Source organism: Eptatretus burgeri, chromosome 16, assembly GCF_056783735.1.
Source record: "Eptatretus burgeri isolate ZD-2024b chromosome 16, Ebu_testis_v1, whole genome shotgun sequence".
NCBI classification, from domain to species: Eukaryota; Metazoa; Chordata; class Myxini; order Myxiniformes; family Myxinidae; genus Eptatretus; species Eptatretus burgeri.
Genome location: NC_140976.1, coordinates 593,659 through 603,783, shown reverse-complemented (window position 1 = coordinate 603,783; position 10,125 = coordinate 593,659).

Here is a 10,125-nt window from a genome sequence, read left to right as displayed (position 1 = left end):
TGTTTTAGGAGGATGGTAGCCATGTGTTTAGGAGGCTGGTATCTATGTGTTTTGGAGGCTGGTATCTATGTGTTTTGGAGGATGGTAGCCATGTGTTTAGGAGGCTGGTATCTATGTGTTTAGGAGGATGGTAGCCATGTGTTTAGGAGGCTGGTATCTATGTGTTTTGGAGGCTGATGGCCATGTGTTTGGGAGGATGGTATCTATGTGTTTTGGAGGCTGATTGCCATGTGTTTAGGAGGCTGGTATCTATGTGTTTTGGAGGATGGTAGCCATGTGTTTAGGAGGCTGGTATCTATGTGTTTTGGAGGCTGATTGCCATGTGTTTGGGAGGCTGGTATCTATGTGTTTTGGAGGATGGTAGCCATGTGTTTAGGAGGCTGGTAGCCATGTGTTTAGGAGGCTGGTATCTATGTGTTTTGGAGGCTGGTATCTATGTGTTTTGGAGGCTGGTATCTATGTGTTTAGGAGGCTGGTATCTATGTGTTTAGGAGGCTGGTATCTGTGTTTAGGAGGATGGTATCTATGTGTTTAGGAGGCTGGTATCTATGTGTTTTGGAGGCTGGTATCTGTGTTTTGGAGGCTGGTATCTATGTGTTTTGGAGGCTGGTATCTATGTGTTTTGGAGGCTGGTATCTATGTGTTTTGGAGGCTGGTAGCCATGTGTTTTTGAGGCTGGTATCTATGTGTTTGGGAGGATGGTATCTATGTGTTTTGGAGGCTGGTATCTATGTGTTTAGGAGGCTGGTATCTATGTGTTTTGGAGGCTGGTATCTATGTGTTTTGGAGGCTGGTAGCCATGTGTTTTGGAGGATGGTAGCCATGTGTTTTGGAGGATGGTATCTATGTGTTTAGGAGGCTGGTATCTATGTGTTTAGGAGGCTGGTATCTGTGTTTTGGAGGCTGGTATCTATGTGTTTAGGAGGCTGGTATCTATGTGTTTTGGAGGCTGGTATCTATGTGTTTTGGAGGCTGATTGCCACGTGTTTGGGAGGCTGGTATCTATGTGTTTAGGAGGATGGTAGCCATGTGTTTCGGAGGCTGATGGCCATGTGTTTGGGAGGATGGTATCTCTGTGTTTTGGAGGATGGTATCTATGTGTTTCGGAGGATGGTATCCATGTGTTTAGGAGGATGGTATCTATGTGTTTTGGAGGATGATTGCCACGTGTTTGGGATGCTGGTATCTATGTGTTTGGGAGGCTGGTATCTATGTGTTTAGGAGGATGGTATCTAAGTGTTTAGGAGGCTGGTATCTATGTGTTTTGGAGGCTGGTATCTATGTGTTTTGGAGGCTGGTATCTATGTGTGTTGGGAGGCTGGTATCTATGTGTTTTGGAGGATGGTATCTATGTGTTTAGGAGGCTGGTATCTATGTGTTTTGGAGGCTGGTATCTGTGTTTTGGAGGCTGGTATCTATGTGTTTTGGAGGCTGGTATCTGTGTTTTGGAGGCTGGTATCTATGTGTTTTGGAGGCTGGTAGCCATGTGTTTTGGAGGATGGTAGCCATGTGTTTTGGAGGATGGTATCTATGTGTTTAGGAGGCTGGTATCTATGTGTTTAGGAGGCTGGTATCTGTGTTTTGGAGGCTGGTATCTGTGTTTTGGAGGCTGGTATCTATGTGTTTTGGAGGCTGGTAGCCATGTGTTTTGGAGGCTGGTATCTATGTGTTTGGGAGGATGGTATCTATGTGTTTTGGAGGCTGGTATCTATGTGTTTTGGAGGCTGGTATCTATGTGTTTTGGAGGCTGGTAGCCATGTGTTTTGGAGGCTGGTATCTATGTGTTTGGGAGGATGGTATCTATGTGTTTTGGAGGCTGGTATCTATGTGTTTAGGAGGCTGGTATCTATGTGTTTTGGAGGCTGATTGCCACGTGTTTGGGAGGCTGGTATCTATGTGTTTAGGAGGATGGTAGCCATGTGTTTCGGAGGCTGATGGCCATGTGTTTGGGAGGATGGTATCTCTGTGTTTTGGAGGATGGTATCTATGTGTTTCGGAGGATGGTATCCATGTGTTTAGGAGGATGGTATCTATGTGTTTTGGAGGATGATTGCCACGTGTTTGGGATGCTGGTATCTATGTGTTTGGGAGGCTGGTATCTATGTGTTTAGGAGGATGGTATCTATGTGTTTAGGAGGCTGGTATCTATGTGTTTTGGAGGCTGGTAGCCATGTGTTTTGGAGGCTGGTATCTATGTGTTTGGGAGGCTGGTATCTATGTGTTTTGGAGGCTGGTAGCCATGTGTTTTGGAGGATGGTATCTATGTGTTTAGGAGGCTGGTAGCCATGTGTTTTGGAGGCTGGTATCTATGTGTTTGGGAGGCTGGTATCTGTGTTTTGGAGGCTGGTATCTATGTGTTTTGGAGGATGGTATCTATGTGTTTAGGAGGATGGTATCTGTGTGTTTTGGAGGCTGGTAGCCATGTGTTTTGGAGGATGGTATCCATGTGTTTTGGAGGATGGTATCTATGTGTTTAGAAGCCTGGCATATATGTGTTGAGGATGCTGGTATCTCTGTTTTGGAGGCTGTTATCTATGTGTTTTGGAGGCTGGTATCTATGTGTTTTGGAGGCTGGTAGCCATGTGTTTTGGAGGCTGGTATCTATGTGTTTGGGAGGATGGTATCTATGTGTTTTGGAGGCTGGTATCTATGTGTTTTGGAGGCTGGTATCTATGTGTTTTGGAGGCTGGTAGCCATGTGTTTTGGAGGCTGGTATCTATGTGTTTGGGAGGATGGTATCTATGTGTTTAGGAGGCTGGTATCTATGTGTTTTGGAGGATGGTATCTATGTGTTTTGGAGGATGGTATCTATGTGTTTAGGAGGATGGTATCTATGTGTTTTGGAGGATGGTATCTATGTGTTTAGGAGGATGGTATCTATGTGTTTAGGAGGCTGGTATCTATGTGTTTTGGAGGCTGGTATCTATGTGTTTAGGAGGATGGTATCTATGTGTTTAGGAGGATGGTATCTATGTGTTTAGGAGGATGGTATCTATGTGTTTAGGAGGATGGTATCTATGTGTTTAGGAGGATGGTAGCCATGTGTTTAGGAGGCTGATGGCCATGTGTTTGGGAGGATGGTATCTATGTGTTTTGGAGGCGGGTATCTATGTGTTTAGGAGGATGGTATCTATGTGTTTAGGAGGATGGTATCTGTGTGTTTAGGAGGATGGTATCTATGTGTTTAGGAGGATGGTATCTATGTGTTTAGGAGGCTGGTATCTATGTGTTTAGGAGGATGGTATCTATGTGTTTAGGAGGATGGTATCTATGTGTTTCGGAGGATGGTATCTATGTGATTTGGAGGGTGGTATCTATGTGTGTAGGAGGATGGTATCTATGTGTTTAGGAGGATGGTATCTATGTGTTTCGGAGGATGGTATCTATGTGTTTTGGAGGCTGGTATCTGTGTTTTGGAGGCTGGTATCTATGTGTTTAGGAGGATGGTATCTATGTGTTTAGGAGGATGGTATCTATGTGTTTAGGAGGATGGTATCTATGTGTTTAGGAGGATGGTATCTATGTGTTTAGGAGGATGGTATCTATGTGTTTAGGAGGATGGTATCTATGTGTTTTGGAGGCTGGTATCTGTGTTTTGGAGGCTGGTATCTATGTGTTTTGGAGGCTGGTATCTATGTGTTTTGGAGGATGGTATCTATGTGTTTAGGAGGATGGTATCTATGTGTTTTGGAGGATGGTATCTATGTGTTTTGGAGGCTGGTATCTATGTGTTTTGGAGGATGGTATCTATGTGTTTAGGAGGCTGGTATCTATGTGTTTAGGAGGATGGTATCTATGTGTTTTGGAGGATGGTATCTATGTGTTTTGGAGGATGGTATCTATGTGTTTTGGAGGCTGATTGCCATGTGTTTTGGAGGCTGGTATCTATGTGTTTTGGAGGCTGGTATCTATGTGTTTTGGAGGATGGTATCTATGTGTTTAGGAGGCTGATTGCCATGTGTTTTGGAGGCTGGTATCTATGTGTTTAGGAGGATGGTATCTATGTGTTTAGGAGGATGGTATCTATGTGTTTTGGAGGATGGTATCTATGTGTTTAGGAGGATGGTATCTATGTGTTTTGGAGGATGGTATCTATGTGTTTAGGAGGATGGTATCTATGTGTTTTGGAGGATGGTATCTATGTGTTTAGGAGGATGGTATCTATGTGTTTAGGAGGATGGTATCTATGTGTTTTGGAGGCTGATTGCCATGTGTTTTGGAGGCTGGTATCTATGTGTTTTGGAGGCTGGTATCTATGTGTTTTGGAGGCTGATTGCCATGTGTTTTGGAGGCTGGTATCTATGTGTTTAGGAGGATGGTAGCCATGTGTTTAGGAGGCTGGTATCTATGTGTTTTGGAGGCTGGTATCTATGTGTTTTGGAGGATGGTAGCCATGTGTTTAGGAGGCTGGTATCTATGTGTTTAGGAGGCTGGTATCTATGTGTTTTGGAGGCTGGTAGCCATGTGTTTTGGAGGATGGTAGCCATGTGTTTTGGAGGATGGTATCTATGTGTTTAGGAGGCTGGTATCTATGTGTTTAGGAGGCTGGTATCTGTGTTTTGGAGGCTGGTATCTATGTGTTTTGGAGGCTGGTATCTATGTGTTTTGGAGGCTGGTAGCCATGTGTTTTGGAGGCTGGTATCTATGTGTTTGGGAGGATGGTATCTATGTGTTTTGGAGGCTGGTATCTATGTGTTTTGGAGGCTGGTATCTATGTGTTTTGGAGGCTGGTAGCCATGTGTTTTGGAGGCTGGTATCTATGTGTTTGGGAGGATGGTATCTATGTGTTTTGGAGGCTGGTATCTATGTGTTTAGGAGGCTGGTATCTATGTGTTTTGGAGGCTGGTATCTATGTGTTTTGGAGGCTGGTATCTATGTGTTTTGGAGGCTGGTATCTATGTGTTTTGGAGGCTGGTAGCTGGTATCATGTGTTTTGGAGGATGGTATCTATGTGTTTTGGAGGATGGTATCTATGTGTTTAGGAGGCTGGTATCTATGTGTTTAGGAGGCTGGTATCTGTGTTTTGGAGGCTGGTATCTATGTGTTTTGGAGGCTGGTATCTATGTGTTTTGGAGGCTGGTATCTATGTGTTTTGGAGGCTGGTATCTATGTGTTTTGGAGGCTGGTATCTATGTGTTTTGGAGGCTGGTATCTATGTGTTTTGGAGGCTGGTAGGGAGGCTGGTATCTATGTGTTTTGGAGGATGGTATCTATGTGTTTTGGAGGCTGGTACCTATGTGTTTAGGAGGCTGGTATCTATGTGTTTTGGAGGCTGGTATCTATGTGTTTTGGAGGCTGGTAGCCATGTGTTTTGGAGGATGGTAGCCATGTGTTTTGGAGGATGGTATCTATGTGTTTAGGAGGCTGGTATCTATGTGTTTAGGAGGCTGGTATCTGTGTTTTGGAGGCTGGTATCTATGTGTTTAGGAGGCTGGTATCTATGTGTTTTGGAGGCTGGTATCTATGTGTTTTGGAGGCTGATTGCCACGTGTTTGGGAGGCTGGTATCTATGTGTTTAGGAGGATGGTAGCCATGTGTTTCGGAGGCTGATGGCCATGTGTTTGGGAGGATGGTATCTCTGTGTTTTGGAGGATGGTATCTATGTGTTTCGGAGGATGGTATCCATGTGTTTAGGAGGATGGTATCTATGTGTTTTGGAGGATGATTGCCACGTGTTTGGGATGCTGGTATCTATGTGTTTGGGAGGCTGGTATCTATGTGTTTAGGAGGATGGTATCTAAGTGTTTAGGAGGCTGGTATCTATGTGTTTTGGAGGCTGGTATCTATGTGTTTTGGAGGCTGGTATCTATGTGTGTTGGGAGGCTGGTATCTATGTGTTTTGGAGGATGGTATCTATGTGTTTAGGAGGCTGGTATCTATGTGTTTTGGAGGCTGGTATCTGTGTTTTGGAGGCTGGTATCTATGTGTTTTGGAGGCTGGTATCTGTGTTTTGGAGGCTGGTATCTATGTGTTTTGGAGGCTGGTAGCCATGTGTTTTGGAGGATGGTAGCCATGTGTTTTGGAGGATGGTAGCCATGTGTTTTGGAGGATGGTATCTATGTGTTTAGGAGGCTGGTATCTATGTGTTTAGGAGGCTGGTATCTGTGTTTTGGAGGCTGGTATCTGTGTTTTGGAGGCTGGTATCTATGTGTTTTGGAGGCTGGTAGCCATGTGTTTTGGAGGCTGGTATCTATGTGTTTGGGAGGATGGTATCTATGTGTTTTGGAGGCTGGTATCTATGTGTTTTGGAGGCTGGTATCTATGTGTTTTGGAGGCTGGTAGCCATGTGTTTTGGAGGCTGGTATCTATGTGTTTGGGAGGATGGTATCTATGTGTTTTGGAGGCTGGTATCTATGTGTTTAGGAGGCTGGTATCTATGTGTTTTGGAGGCTGATTGCCACGTGTTTGGGAGGCTGGTATCTATGTGTTTAGGAGGATGGTAGCCATGTGTTTCGGAGGCTGATGGCCATGTGTTTGGGAGGATGGTATCTCTGTGTTTTGGAGGATGGTATCTATGTGTTTCGGAGGATGGTATCCATGTGTTTAGGAGGATGGTATCTATGTGTTTTGGAGGATGATTGCCACGTGTTTGGGATGCTGGTATCTATGTGTTTGGGAGGCTGGTATCTATGTGTTTAGGAGGATGGTATCTATGTGTTTAGGAGGCTGGTATCTATGTGTTTTGGAGGCTGGTAGCCATGTGTTTTGGAGGCTGGTATCTATGTGTTTGGGAGGCTGGTATCTATGTGTTTTGGAGGCTGGTAGCCATGTGTTTTGGAGGATGGTATCTATGTGTTTAGGAGGCTGGTAGCCATGTGTTTTGGAGGCTGGTATCTATGTGTTTGGGAGGCTGGTATCTGTGTTTTGGAGGCTGGTATCTATGTGTTTTGGAGGCTGGTATCTGTGTTTTGGAGGCTGGTATCTATGTGTTTTGGAGGCTGGTAGCCATGTGTTTTGGAGGATGGTAGCCATGTGTTTTGGAGGATGGTATCTATGTGTTTAGGAGGCTGGTATCTATGTGTTTAGGAGGCTGGTATCTGTGTTTTGGAGGCTGGTATCTATGTGTTTTGGAGGCTGGTATCTATGTGTTTTGGAGGCTGGTAGCCATGTGTTTTGGAGGCTGGTATCTATGTGTTTGGGAGGATGGTATCTATGTGTTTTGGAGGCTGGTATCTATGTGTTTTGGAGGCTGGTATCTATGTGTTTTGGAGGCTGGTAGCCATGTGTTTTGGAGGCTGGTATCTATGTGTTTGGGAGGATGGTATCTATGTGTTTTGGAGGCTGGTATCTATGTGTTTAGGAGGCTGGTATCTGTGTTTTGGAGGCTGGTATCTATGTGTTTTGGAGGCTGGTATCTGTGTTTTGGAGGCTGGTATCTATGTGTTTTGGAGGCTGGTAGCCATGTGTTTTGGAGGATGGTAGCCATGTGTTTTGGAGGATGGTATCTATGTGTTTAGGAGGCTGGTATCTATGTGTTTAGGAGGCTGGTATCTGTGTTTTGGAGGCTGGTATCTATGTGTTTTGGAGGCTGGTATCTATGTGTTTTGGAGGCTGGTAGCCATGTGTTTTGGAGGCTGGTATCTATGTGTTTGGGAGGATGGTATCTATGTGTTTTGGAGGCTGGTATCTATGTGTTTTGGAGGCTGGTATCTATGTGTTTTGGAGGCTGGTAGCCATGTGTTTTGGAGGCTGGTATCTATGTGTTTGGGAGGATGGTATCTATGTGTTTTGGAGGCTGGTATCTATGTGTTTAGGAGGCTGGTATCTATGTGTTTTGGAGGCTGATTGCCACGTGTTTGGGAGGCTGGTATCTATGTGTTTAGGAGGATGGTAGCCATGTGTTTCGGAGGCTGATGGCCATGTGTTTGGGAGGATGGTATCTCTGTGTTTTGGAGGATGGTATCTATGTGTTTCGGAGGATGGTATCCATGTGTTTAGGAGGATGGTATCTATGTGTTTTGGAGGATGATTGCCACGTGTTTGGGATGCTGGTATCTATGTGTTTGGGAGGCTGGTATCTATGTGTTTAGGAGGATGGTATCTATGTGTTTAGGAGGCTGGTATCTATGTGTTTTGGAGGCTGGTAGCCATGTGTTTTGGAGGCTGGTATCTATGTGTTTGGGAGGCTGGTATCTATGTGTTTTGGAGGCTGGTAGCCATGTGTTTTGGAGGATGGTATCTATGTGTTTAGGAGGCTGGTAGCCATGTGTTTTGGAGGCTGGTATCTATGTGTTTGGGAGGCTGGTATCTATGTGTTTTGGAGGCTGGTAGCCATGTGTTTTGAAGGCTGGTATCTATGTGTTTGGGAGGCTGGTATCTATGTGTTTAGGAGGCTGGTAGCCATGTGTTTTGGAGGCTGGTATCTATGTGTTTTGGAGGCTGGTAGCCATGTGTTTTGGAGGATGGTATCTATGTGTTTTGGAGGCTGGTATCTATGTGTTTGGGAGGCTGGTATCTATGTGTTTTGGAGGCTGGTAGCCATGTGTTTTGGAGGATGGTATCTATGTGTTTAGGAGGATGGTATCTATGTGTTTTGGAGGATGGTATCTATGTGTTTAGGAGGATGGTATCTATGTGTTTTGGAGGCTGGTATCTATGTGTTTAGGAGGCTGGTATCTATGTTTTGGAGGCTGGTATCTATGTGTTTTGGAGGATGGTATCTATGTGTTTAGGAGGCTGGTATCTATGTGTTTTGGAGGCTGGTATCTATGTGTTTAGGAGGCTGGTATCTATGTGTTTTGGAGGCTGGTATCTATGTGTTTGGGAGGATGGTATCTATGTGTTTTGGAGGCTGGTATCTATGTGTTTAGGAGGCTGGTATCTATGTGTTTTGGAGGCTGGTATCTATGTGTTTTGGAGGCTGGTAGCCATGTGTTTTGGAGGATGGTAGCCATGTGTTTTGGAGGATGGTATCTATGTGTTTAGGAGGCTGGTATCTATGTGTTTAGGAGGCTGGTATCTGTGTTTTGGAGGCTGGTATCTATGTGTTTAGGAGGCTGGTATCTATGTGTTTTGGAGGCTGGTATCTATGTGTTTTGGAGGCTGATTGCCACGTGTTTGGGAGGCTGGTATCTATGTGTTTAGGAGGATGGTAGCCATGTGTTTCGGAGGCTGATGGCCATGTGTTTGGGAGGATGGTATCTCTGTGTTTTGGAGGATGGTATCTATGTGTTTCGGAGGATGGTATCCATGTGTTTAGGAGGATGGTATCTATGTGTTTTGGAGGATGATTGCCACGTGTTTGGGATGCTGGTATCTATGTGTTTGGGAGGCTGGTATCTATGTGTTTAGGAGGCTGGTATCTATGTGTTTTGGAGGCTGGTATCTATGTGTTTAGGAGGCTGGTATCTATGTGTTTTGGAGGCTGGTATCTATGTGTTTGGGAGGATGGTATCTATGTGTTTTGGAGGCTGGTATCTATGTGTTTAGGAGGCTGGTATCTATGTGTTTTGGAGGCTGGTATCTATGTGTTTTGGAGGCTGGTAGCCATGTGTTTTGGAGGATGGTAGCCATGTGTTTTGGAGGATGGTATCTATGTGTTTAGGAGGCTGGTATCTATGTGTTTAGGAGGCTGGTATCTGTGTTTTGGAGGCTGGTATCTATGTGTTTAGGAGGCTGGTATCTATGTGTTTTGGAGGCTGGTATCTATGTGTTTTGGAGGCTGATTGCCACGTGTTTGGGAGGCTGGTATCTATGTGTTTAGGAGGATGGTAGCCATGTGTTTCGGAGGCTGATGGCCATGTGTTTGGGAGGATGGTATCTCTGTGTTTTGGAGGATGGTATCTATGTGTTTCGGAGGATGGTATCCATGTGTTTAGGAGGATGGTATCTATGTGTTTTGGAGGATGATTGCCACGTGTTTGGGATGCTGGTATCTATGTGTTTGGGAGGCTGGTATCTATGTGTTTAGGAGGATGGTATCTATGTGTTTAGGAGGCTGGTATCTATGTTTTTTGGAGGCTGATTGCCACGTGTTTGGGAGGCTGGTATCTATGTGTTTAGGAGGATGGTAGCCATGTGTTTCGGAGGCTGATGGCCATGTGTTTGGGAGGATGGTATTTCTGTGTTTTGGAGGATGGTATCTATGTGTTTCAGAGGATGGTATCCATGTGTTTAGGAGGATGG